The sequence below is a fragment of the Lissotriton vulgaris genome, chromosome 12 (assembly GCF_964263255.1).
Source record: "Lissotriton vulgaris chromosome 12, aLisVul1.2, whole genome shotgun sequence".
NCBI classification, from domain to species: domain Eukaryota; kingdom Metazoa; phylum Chordata; class Amphibia; order Caudata; family Salamandridae; genus Lissotriton; species Lissotriton vulgaris.
The window spans coordinates 473,218,409-473,230,721 of record NC_141700.1 but is presented as its reverse complement, the minus strand read 5'-3'; positions in this window follow the sequence as shown (position 1 = coordinate 473,230,721).

The following is a 12,313-nucleotide window of genomic DNA, read 5'->3' as shown; positions in this document are numbered from 1 at the left end:
CAGTAGGGGGGCATGGCATTCATCAAGGAGCATTGGCAGTGCCTTCACTCATTGGCTGTCAGTAGCAGGGCCTGATATTCAACGGGAAGCACTGGCAGTGCCTTCACTCATTGGCTGTCTGTAGCAGGGACTGGCATTCAGTGTGGAGCATTAGCAGTGCCTTCACTCATTGGCTGTTACTAGCAGGGCCTGCCATTCTACATTGAGCAGGGCAGTGCTTACACTCATTGGCTGTTAATAGCAGGGCCTGGCATTCAACCTGGAGCACTGGCAGCGTTTTACTCATTGGCTGTTAGTAGCGAGCATGGCATTTAACGGGGAGCACTGGAAATGCCCTCACTCATTGGCTGTTATTAGCAGGGCCTGGCATTCAACGGGGAGCACTGGCAGCACCTTCACTCATTGGCTGTTAGTAGCAGGGCCTGGCATTCAACGGGGAGCACTGGCAGTGCCTCACTCATTGGCTGTCAGTGGCAGGGCCTGGCATTCAACAGGGAGCACTGGCAGTACCTTCACTCATTGGCTGTTAGTAGCAGGGCCTGGCATTCAACGGGGAGCACTGGCAGTGCCTCACCCATTGGCTGTTAGTAGCAGGGCCTGACATTCAATGGGGAGTACTGGCAGTGTCTTCACTCATTGGCAGTTAGCAGCAGGGCCTGGCATTCAACTGGGAGCACTGTCAATGCATTCACTCATTTCCTGTCAGTAGGGGGGCATGGCATTCATCAAGGAGCACTGGCAGTGCCTTCACTCATTGGCTGTCAGTAGCAGGGCCTGTCATTCAACGGGGAGCACTGGCAGTGCCTCACTCATTGGCTGTTAGTAGCAGGGCCTGGAATTCAATGGGGAGCACTGTCAGTGCCTTCACTCATTGGCTGTCAGTAGCAGGGCCTGGCATTCAACGGGGAGCACTGGCAGTGCCTACACTCATTGGCTGTCAGTAGTAGGGTCTGGCATTCAATGGGGAGCACTGGTAGTGTCTTCACTCATTGGCAGTTAGTAGCAGGGCCTGGCATTCATCAAGGAGCACTGGCAGTGCCTTCACTCATAGGCTGTTAGTAGCAGGGCCTAGCATTCAACGGGGAGCACTGGCAGTGGCTTCACTCATTGACTGTCAGTAGGGGGGCATGGCATTCATCAAGGAGCATTGGCAGTGCCTTCACTCATTGGCTGTCAGTAACAGGGCCTGAAATTCAACGGGAAACACTGGCAGTGCCTTCACTCATTGGCTGTCTGTAGCAGGGACTGGCATTCAGTGTGGAGCATTAGCAGTGCCTTCACCCATTGGCTGTTACTAGCAGGGCCTGGCATTCTACATTGAGCAGGGCAGTGCTTTCACTCATTGGCTGTTAATAGCACGGCCTGGCATTCAACCTGGAGCACTGGCAGCGTTTCACTCATTGGCTGTTAGTAGCGGGGCATTGCATTTAACAGGGAGCACTGGAAATGCCATCACTCATTGGCTGTTATTAGCAGGGCCTGGCATTCAACGGGGAGCACTGGCAGCACCTTCACTCATTGGCTGTTAGTAGCAGGGCCTGGCATTCAACGGGGAGCACTGGCAGTGCCTCACTCATTGGCTGTCAGTGGCAGGGCCTGGCATTCAACGGGGAGCACTGGCAGCACCTTCACTCATTGGCTGTTAGAAGCAGGGCCTGGCATTCAACGGGGGGGGGGAGCACTGGCAGTGCCTCACTCATTGGCTGTTAGTAGCAGGGCCTGACATTCAATGGGGAGTACTGGCAGTGTCTTCACTAATTGGCAGTTAGTAGCAGGGCCTGGCATTCAACTGGGAGCACTGTCAGTGCCTTCACTCATTTCCTGTCAGTAGGGGGCCATGGCATTCATCAAGGAGCACTGGCAGTGCCTTCACTCATTGGCTGTCAGTAGCAGGGCCTGGCATTCAACGGGGAGCACTGGCAGTGCCTACACTCATTGACTGTCAGTAGCAGGGTCTGGCATTCAATGGGGAGCACTGGTGGTGTCTTCACTCATTGGCAGTTAGTAGCAGGGCCTGGCATTCATCAAGGAGCACTGGCAGTGCCTTCACTCATAGGCTGTTAGTAGCAGGGCCTAGCATTCAACGGGGAGCACTGGCAGTGGCTTCACTCATTGGCTGTTAGTAGTAGGGCCTGGCATTTGATGGGGAGCACTGGCAGTGCCTTCACTCATTGGCTGTCAGTAGCAGGGCCTGGCATTCAACGGGGAGCACTGGCAGTGCCTTCACTCATTGGCTGTTTGTAGCAGGGCCTGGCATTCAATGGGGAGCACTGGCAGTGTCTTCACTCATTGGCTGTAAGTAGCAGGGCCTGGCATTCATCAAGGGGCACTGGCAGTGCCTTCACTCATTGGCTGTCAGTAGCAGGGCCTGGCATTCAACGGGGAGCACTGGCAGTGCCTTCACTCATTGGCTGTTTGTAGCAGGGCCTGGCATTCAATGGGGAGCACTGGCAGTGTCTTCACTCATTGGCTGTAAGTAGCAGGGCCTGGCATTCATCAAGGAGCACTGGCAGTGCCTTCACTCATAGGCTGTTTGTAGCAGGGCCTGGCATTCAATGGGGAGCACTGGCAGTGTCTTCACTCATTGGCTGTAAGTAGCAGGGCCTGGCATTCATCAAGGAGCACTGTCAGTGCCTTCACTCATTAGCTGTCAGTAGCAGGGCCTGGCACTCAACGGGGAGCACTGGCAGTGTCTTCACTTATTGGCTGTTAGTAGCAGAACCTGGCATTCAATGGGGAGCACTGGAAGTGCCCTCACTCATTGGCTGTCAGTAGCAGGGCCTGGCATTCAACGGGGAGCACTGGCAGTGCCTCACTCATTGGCTGTCAGTAGGGGGCATGGCATTCATCAAGGAGCATTGGCAGTGCCTTCACTCATTGGCTGTCAGTAGCAGGGCCTGATATTCAACGGGAAGCACTGGCAGTGCCTTCACTCATTGGCTGTCAGTAGCAGGGCCTGGCATTCAACGGGGAGCACTGGCAGTGCCTTCACTCATTGGCTGTCAGTAGCAGGTCCTGATATTCAACGGGAAGCACTGGCAGTGCCTTCACTCATTGACTGTCAGTAGCAGGGCCTGGCATTCAACGGGGAGCACTGGCAGTGCCTACACTCATTGGCTGTTAGTAGCAGGGCCTTACATTCAACGAGAAGCACTGACAATGCCCTCACTCATGGACTGTCTGTAGCAGGGCCTAGCATTCAACAGGGAGCACTGGCAGTGTCTTCACTTATTGGCTGTCAGTAGTAGGGGCTGGCATTCAACGGGTAGCACTGGCAGTGCCTTCACTCATTGGCTATTAGTAGCAGGGCCTGGCATTTAACGGGGAGAACTGGCAGTGCCTTCACTCATTGGCTGTCAGTAGCAGGGCCTGGCATTCAACGTGAAGCACTGGCAGTGCCTCACTCATTGGCTGTTAGTAGCAGGGCCTGGCATTCAATGGGGAGCACTGGCAGTGCCACACTCATTGGCTGTCAGTAGCAGGTCTTGACATTCAACAGGGAGCACTGGCAGTGCCTCACTCATTGGCTGTCAGTAGGGGGGCATGGCATTCATCAAGGAGCATTGGCAGTGCCTTCACTCATTGGCTGTCAGTAGCAGGGCCTGATATTCAACGGAGAGCACTGGCAGTGCCTTCACTCATTGGCTGTCAGTTGCAGGGCCTGGCATTCATCAAGGAGCATTGGCAGTGCCTTCACTCATTGGCTGTCAGTAGCAGGCCTGATATTCAACGGGGAGCACTGGCAGTGCCTTCACTCATTGGCTGTTAGTAGCAGGGCCTGGCATTCAATGGGGAACACACACAGTGCCCTCACTCATTGGCTGTCAGTAGCAGGTCTTGACATTCAACAGGGAGCACTGGCAGTGCCTCACTCATTGGCTGTCAGTAGGGGGGCTTGGCATTCATCAAGGAGCATTGGCAGTGCCTTCACTCATTGGCTGTCAGTAGGGGGGCATGGCATTCATCAAGGAGCATTGGCAGTGCCTTCACTCATTAGCTGTCAGTAGCAGGGCCTGGCATTCAACGGGGAGCACTGGCAATGCCTTCACTCATTGACTGTCAGTAGGGGGGCATGGCATTCATCAAGGAGCATTGGCAGTGCCTTCACTCATTGGCTGTCAGTAGCAGGGCCTGATATTCAACGGGAAGCACTGGCAGTGCCTTCACTCATTGGCTGTCTGTAGCAGGGACTGGCATTCAGTGTGGAGCATTAGCAGTGCCTTCACTCATTGGCTGTTACTAGCAGGGCCTGGCATTCTACATTGAGCAGGGCAGTGCTTTCACTCATTGGCTGTTAATAGCAGGGCCTGGCATTCAACCTGGAGCACTGGCAGCGTTTTACTCATTGGCTGTTAGTAGCGAGCATGGCATTTAACGGGGAGCACTGGAAATGCCCTCACTCATTGGCTGTTATTAGCAGGGCCTGGCATTCAACGGGGAGCACTGGCAGCACCTTCACTCATTGGCTGTTAGTAGCAGGGCCTGGCATTCAACGGGGAGCACTGGCAGTGCCTCACTCATTGGCTGTCAGTGGCAGGGCCTGGCATTCAACAGGGAGCACTGGCAGCACCTTCACTCATTGGCTGTTAGTAGCAGGGCCTGGCATTCAATGGGGAGTACTGGCAGTGTCTTCACTCATTGGCAGTTAGTAGCAGGGCCTGGCATTCAACTGGGAGCACTGTCAGTGCCTTCACTCATTTCCTGTCAGTAGGGGGGCATGGCATTCATCAAGGAGCACTGGCAGTGCCTTCACTCATTGGCTGTCAGTAGCAGGGCCTGTCATTCAACGGGGAGCACTGGCAGTGCCTCACTCATTGGCTGTTAGTAGCAGGGCCTGGAATTCAATGGGGAGCACTGTCAGTGCCTTCACTCATTGGCTGTCAGTAGCAGGGCCTGACATTCAACGGGGAGCACTGGCAGTGCCTACACTCATTGGCTGTCAGTAGCAGGGTCTGGCATTCAATGGGGAGCACTGGTAGTGTCTTCACTCATTGACAGTTAGTAGCAGGGCCTGGCATTCATCAAGGAGCACTGGCAGTTCTTTAACTCATAGGCTGTTAGTAGCAGGGCCTAGCATTCAACGGGGAGCACTGGCAGTGGCTTCACTCATTGACTGTCAGTAGGGGGGCATGGCATTCATCAAGGAGCATTGGCAGTGCCTTCACTCATTGGCTGTCAGTAGCAGGGCCTGATATTCAACGGAAAGCACTGGTAGTGCCTTCACTCATTGGCTGTCTGTAGCAGGGACTGGCATTCAGTGTGGAGCATTAGCAGTGCCTTCACTCATTGGCTGTTACTAGCAGGGCCTGGCATTCTACATTGAGCCGGGCAGTGCTTTCACTCATTGGCTGTTAATAGCAGGGCCTGGCATTCAACCTGGAGCACTGGCAGCGTTTCACTCATTGGCTGTTAGTAGCGGGGCATGGCATTTAACGTGGAGCACTGGAAATGACCGGTTACTCACCGGTAATATTCATTACTCCGAGTCGTAGCCCTCCCCGTCCCAGTCCTTACTAATGAGCATAGCTCCTCCCACCAGAAACTCCCAAGCAACTAAAAACCCATCCCTTCCCTCCAGGCCACACCCACACCCGAAGGCATATAACCATGTGACCCGCCCATCCACATCATGTACTACCAAGCACAAGAAGCCGAACAGGGAGGGAGGGATGGGAACCAGGACTGGGACGGGGAGGGCTACGACTCGGAGTAATGAATATTACCGGTGAGTAACCGGTCATTACCTCCTCGTCAGCCCTCCCCGTCCCAGTCCTTACTAATGAGCAGATACCAAAGCAAGAATCGGCTTCACATAGCAGAAAAACAGACTCAAGCTGCACAAGCAGAAAGTCACACAACCCGAGCAGAACGCAAGCCAGCGTTCCCAAACCCAGGAGACACAGTCCCACATATCACTCAACGACTACAGGACATAACAGCACGAGGAGAACACCCAGCAGCATCCACACAGAACACGGCCAGGGAGCCCCAACCCGGAAGCAAGCCCAACGAGCAGCAACCCCAGAGGCGAGGAACCTCGAACCGACCCAGGCGTCAACACACCACAAGCTCAACAGCAGGCCGCACAGCCAACACCGCCACAGACGGAGAGCAGCCACAGAAGGCCCCAGAACACGACCAGCCAGCCGAAAGGCAACAAAAAGGGAACACCACCCCATAAAAAAAGGCACAGCAGGAAGGAGGCACACCGCCAGAGCCCGCACAACCGCCAAACAGAGCAGCAGCACCCAAACCCCAGTAAGAGGTACAGGACAGAAAACAGGCAGAACCAGAAACACCAACAAGGAGCAAAGGAACGAAAGAACGGCGCCAGGAGGAAACAACCCCCCAACCATCCGGACGCCAAGGGGCGCACCAGCCCAACGCCCGAACCCCGAAAGGCAAACCAACCGCCCACAGAGCTCGCAGGGAGGATACAGGCCGACCCAAGTCGAAGCCAATCACCCAGAAACCCAAGACAAGCCCCGGAATCCAATGCAGACACACCCTGTGTCGGACAGCAATCCAGGAAAGAAAACCCCATGACAGGCACAGGACAGGAGAGGCGAAGGGCTCCCGAACCGAGAAAAAACTCAGCCAGAGCACCCCAAAGCCAGGAGGTCCAGACACACCACAGCCAACCCGCAAGTGGACCAGACACCCCGAGACATAGGGGAAACAACAAGGGACCACCGGCAAACACCAGCAAGGCCCCACCGTCAGCCAAAACAGAGGGAGCCAAGGCCACCCAGACCAAACCGGAGCCACCAGGACAAACGAGGCCCGACCCAGTCCAACCCGCAGCAGGACCCACGGAACCAGCGCAAACGGGGGAAAAGCACACAGCAGACCTCCGTACAACAGAAGGACAGGGCAACCACCCCGCAGACAGAGCCTGACCAAACCAGAGAACAACCTCAACCCAAGGCACTCCCCGGAGAAGCAAAACAGGCCCAACCACGAGACACTGAACCTGGACAGCAAGAGGCATAACTCGGACAGGGAGGGAAACACCCCACGCAGGAGAGCCGCCCCGGGAAGAAAAACCCCCGGGAGACGAAAAGTCCAAGGGGACACAAGGAAGAAAACGCCCCCCCCCCTCCCGGCCGAACAGCCGAACCATCAAGTGAAGCCATCCCAGCACAACAAAGGCGGACGACCAAACACACCACCAGCACACAGTCCGACCAGACCCCCCCGAACCTCAGGGGAACCAAGGCAGAAAGAGGCCAGGCCAGGCCAACCGAACCGACCAAGGGACAGACTGAAAGCACAGGCAATCAGGATTCAACCCCAGACCAGAGCGAGCCAGCGCCACCAGAGGCACAAGAGCAGCAACAGCACCCCGGGCCACATGAAAGCACCCTACGAACGCAACAGCACCCGGCATACCCAGGCGACCTCCCAACCAGGCACCAACCAGGCCAGAAACAGCAGAACCCCAGATCCATCAAACAAGATCAGGTGCACCCAGGCAAGCAAGGCCAAAGGCACAACACCCCCATGGGACACCAAGAAAGCAGAGGCAGGAAATGAACCCACCGTCCAGCGGGAGCCTGCGACAGCAGAGGCACAAAACACTCCACAGAGCCCCAGAGCCCAGGTCAGAGAACCAACGTCACTCAGGACCCAAATGGATAGCCCCGCAAGAGGCCCAGTGCAAGACACGCCAGGGGGAACAAGAGCCACCGGGCCCAAGGACAAACCACACAGCAGCAGGAAACAGCCGCTGAACATGGAGCCGCCGGGGAGTAGAGGAAGACCGAGCCCCCAACCACCACCGTAGACTGCGGGGCACCGCCAGGAAAACCCCACCAACCTAGGAGCCAAAACCCCACGCACAGCAGCACATTCCAAACCGACGCAGGAGGCAGCAAAACCCATTGAAAGGGCCCAAACCGGAAGGAAAGAAGAGGAAGAATCAACCCACCTAACAAGGCAGGGAACACCCGGAACCCCCAGTAGGCAAAGAAGCCGCGGGAACCGGCCTAAGAAGAATGTGTCCCGGAGAACCAGAAGGATCGACGAGGGAGACACAAGCGTGCAGCCGCCAGAACCAGCACCGGACAGCAGACCCCAGAAGGGCCCCGGAACCGAAACAGGAGCGAGTACACCCCCCGACCCTGCCGAAACACAAGCACTCACAACACCGCCCCCACAGAAAGGAGACCCGAGCCCTGCGCAAAGAGCCCGCCACAGTGCCTGAGAAATGGGAAAAAGGGGCAGCACAGAACACAGCCAGAAGCCCAGCCCAACAAGGAGGGACAAGAAGAAGAGGAAGCACCCCGTAGACCCTGGGACAAGAGGAAGGAAGGGACACCCCGGCCCCATTCCATACCCCCAAAGGGCAGGGCCACCAAAACAGAATGAAACGCCGCCCAAAAGCAGGCGCACAACCCCACGGATCCCAAAATAGTAAAGAGCCCGCGAAGGGAAGCACCATCAAGGGAGTCCCCCAAGCAGTACCGTCCTCCAAGGCAAAACCCAGCGAGCAGACACAGAGGACCCAGCCACCGTCGCCAACGCCCCAAGGGTTTCAAAGGAAAAAGTCTGCCCAGAAATGCCACTGCAGTCCCAACCCGGAAAAAGAGGCAGAGGGACCCACAACCAGCAAACGTGCACAGAAAAACCGGACAGACACACGAAGTGACCGACCCAAAAGCCAGGGCAAGACGCAGCCCGGACCGCAAAACCAGAGGAAGTACAAGCCAGCCTCAAGGTCCCCCATCCCGCAAGACCACAGGAGAAAAAGGAACCGCAACCACGGACACCACCAGGCACCGAGACGCCACGCCAGCCACTGGGAACCACACGCTCCACAGCCAGGAAACCCCAGGAAACCACCGCAAAGGAAACCTCATTGCCAGAAACCGGGGAAAGGCATGACTGACAACCTCCCCCCACACCCCTTTAGCAGGATCCGAACCCATGACTAGTGAGATCCACCATCACCACAGGCACAAGACATACCACCGAGCCACAGCTCCAGGCTAGAGATCCAGGAAAAGGGAGGCCCATAAGCCCCAACAACAGGCGAATGGAGAAACGTCTACCGACCAACCATCCACCAAGGGCCAACGGAACCCAAAAAGCGTCCCGAGCATGGAGCAGAACACCACGAAGGCACGCCCCCGGGACACACCCAAAACCAAGACCGGACCCACGCGGCAGAAGCATCCAGACCATGCCCTATGGAAGGAGCAGTGGAAGACCCAGCGACCACCACCTCCCCGTTACAGCGGAGCCCAAACTACAGAACTCCATAAGGGGAACAGAACAGAGAAATTAGAGCCCAGATCAAGCAATGCAAGATCCACAAGGGCAAATCAGGGAATGCCACACCCCAACAGGACAGTAGGCCAGCCCAAATGTAGTAATGGATATCCACACAGAAGTTGGGTTCCAAGTAGATATAATATCCAGAAGAACAGCTGGACAACCACAGATGAAAGATGTCTTACTACCCAGTAAGATCACCCAGCAACAGATACAGAAATCAAGAATATACAATCCAAGTGACCTGTATCAATACCAAATGACATAGGCAAATTCCAAATGACATGAAAACATGGAATACCACACCAAACATGACAGAAAGAGGGAGTCCCGGACTCCCCCAAACCCCATGGTCCCACCAAAGCAGGGACACAAACGTACATGAAACAGGTATCCAAGGGGGAATAAAAAAGGCCGCCAAGCAGACCTTCACACACCGACCTGAAAGGAGGCCAGACCACCATGCCACCGGGGTGCAGCGAAGCCAGCCGTGCACAACAAACCACCCCTCCCACCCCGGGCGAACCCGCTAGGGCAGAGAATCAACCCGGAAAAGGGGAGGCCCCAACAGGAAGATAAGACGCGCCACCACCACGGGTCACCGCCATAAACACAAGCAATGCCCCAAATTAAGGGGCAGAGAGTGACCCACGGCAGGGAAAAGAGGCCAGGGGAGAAACCAAGGACATGCAACCACAGCCCCAGAGTCCCGACCCCCCAAAGCACTGGCCCCAGGCATGTGTCACAAGGCGCAGCCCAACACCATCAGAACACCAGGGCGCCCCTAAAAACGTAAACACAAAAGAAACGAACATAGAAAGAACAGGCAGCCCTAAAATAGGACACAAAAGAGAGAGTAGATACTACCCATCAAAGGAACCTGCACCTAAACAGACACGGGAACCGAAAGGAGGCCAGAGCATAAAACGTATTGGCGCGCTCTTCACGAGCACAAGCATAACACATAAAAACTCCAGATTACATTTGGTAGGAGGGGGAGGAAAAGCGAAACGCTCAGCACCATACGAGGTTGAAGCAACGCCAATACCCGAACCCAGGTAACCGAGTTCAAAGCCGGAAGCATTGCAGGGCACACCACATCCGTACCCCCCAACTCCCGGACAATCCAAATGGCAGCATACAGTGGGAAACACGGGCCCGATACGAGCACCCAGCCTCCAAACACACCACCAAGTAGGAGCCAAACCGCCACGCCACAGGCGAGCAGAGAGGCCAGCCGCGCCCAACACACCTCCCCTCCCACCCCGGGTGTACCCGCTATGGCTGGGAACATACCCGGAAGAGGGGAGGCCGCAGCAGGGAGACACCACCCCACACCAGGTAGTCAAGGCCCCCCAACCCCACGATCCCGCTAAGGCAGGGACTCGAAAGTACATGAAAAAATAAAAAAAGGTACATCAGGGGAACAAACGGCCGCCCAGCAGGCCGTTTCACACTCACCCGAAAGGAGGCACCGGTCCAGCACCTCCCCATAATGAAGTTGCCAGGAAATGAATTCCGCAGAAAAAACAAACAGGATGTGGATGGGCGGGTCACATGGTTATATGCCTTCGGGTGTGGGTGTGGCCTGGAGGGAAGGGATGGGTTTTTAGTTGCTTGGGAGTTTCTGGTGGGAGGAGCTATGCTCATTAGTAAAGACTGGGACGGGGAGGGCCGACGAGGAGGTAATGCCATCACTCATTGGCTGTTATTAGCAGGGCCTGGCATTCAATGGGGAGCACTGGCAGCACCTTCACTCATTGGCTGTTAGTAGCAGGGCCTGGCATTCAACGGGGAGCACTGGCAGTGCCTCACTCATTGGCTGTCAGTGGCAGGGCCTGGCATTCAATGGGGAGCACTGGCAGCACCTTCACTCATTGGCTGTTAGAAGCAGGGCCTGGCATTCAACGGGGGGGAGCACTGGCAGTGCCTCACTCATTGGCTGTTAGTAGCAGGGCCTGACATTCAATGGGGAGTACTGGCAGTGTCTTCACTCATTGGCAGTAAGTAGCAGGGCCTGGCATTCAACTGGGAGCACTGTCAGTGCCTTCACTCATTTCCTGTCAGTAGGGGGCCATGGCATTCATCAAGGAGCACTGGCAGTGCCTTCACTCATTGGCTGTCAGTAGCAGGGCCTGGCATTCAACAGGGAGCACTGGCAGTGCCTACACTCATTGGCTGTCAGTAGCAGGGTCTGGCATTCAATGGGGAGCACTGGTAGTGTCTCCACTCATTGGCAGTTAGTAGCAGGGCCTGGCATTCATCAAGGAGCACTGGCAGTGCCTTCACTCATAGGCTGTTAGTAGCAGGGCCTAGCATTCAACGGGGAGCACTGGCAGTGGCTTCACTCATTGGCTGTTAGTAGTAGGGCCTGGCATTTGATGGGGAGCACTGGCAGTGCCTTCACTCATTGGCTGTCAGTAGCAGGGCCTGGCATTCAACGGGGAGCACTGGCAGTGCCTTCACTCATTGGCTGTTTGTAGCAGGGCCTGGCATTCAATGGGGAGCACTGGCAGTGTCTTCACTCATTGGCTGTAAGTAGCAGGGCCTGGCATTCATGAGGGGCACTGGCAGTGCCTTCACTCATTGGCTGTCAGTAGCAGGGCCTGGCATTCAACGGGGAGCACTGGCAGTGCCTTTACTCATTGGCTGTTTGTAGCAGGGCCTGGCGTTCAATGGGGAGCACTGGCAGTGTCTTCACTCATTGGCTGTAAGTAGCAGGGCCTGGCATTCATCAAGGAGCACTGGAAGTGCCCTCACTCATTGGCTGTCAGTAGCAGGGCCTGCCATTCAACGGGGAGCACTGGCAGTGCCTCACTCATTGGCTGTCAGTAGCAGGGCCTGATATTCAACGGGAAGCACTGGCAGTGCCTTCACTCATTGGCTGTCAGTAGCAGGGCCTGGCACTCAACGGGGAGCACTGGCAGTGCCTTCACTCATTGGCTGTCAGTAGCAGGGCCTGATATTCAACGGGAAGCACTGGCAGTGCCTTCACTCATTGGCTGTCAGTAGCAGGGCCTGGCATTCAACGGGGAGC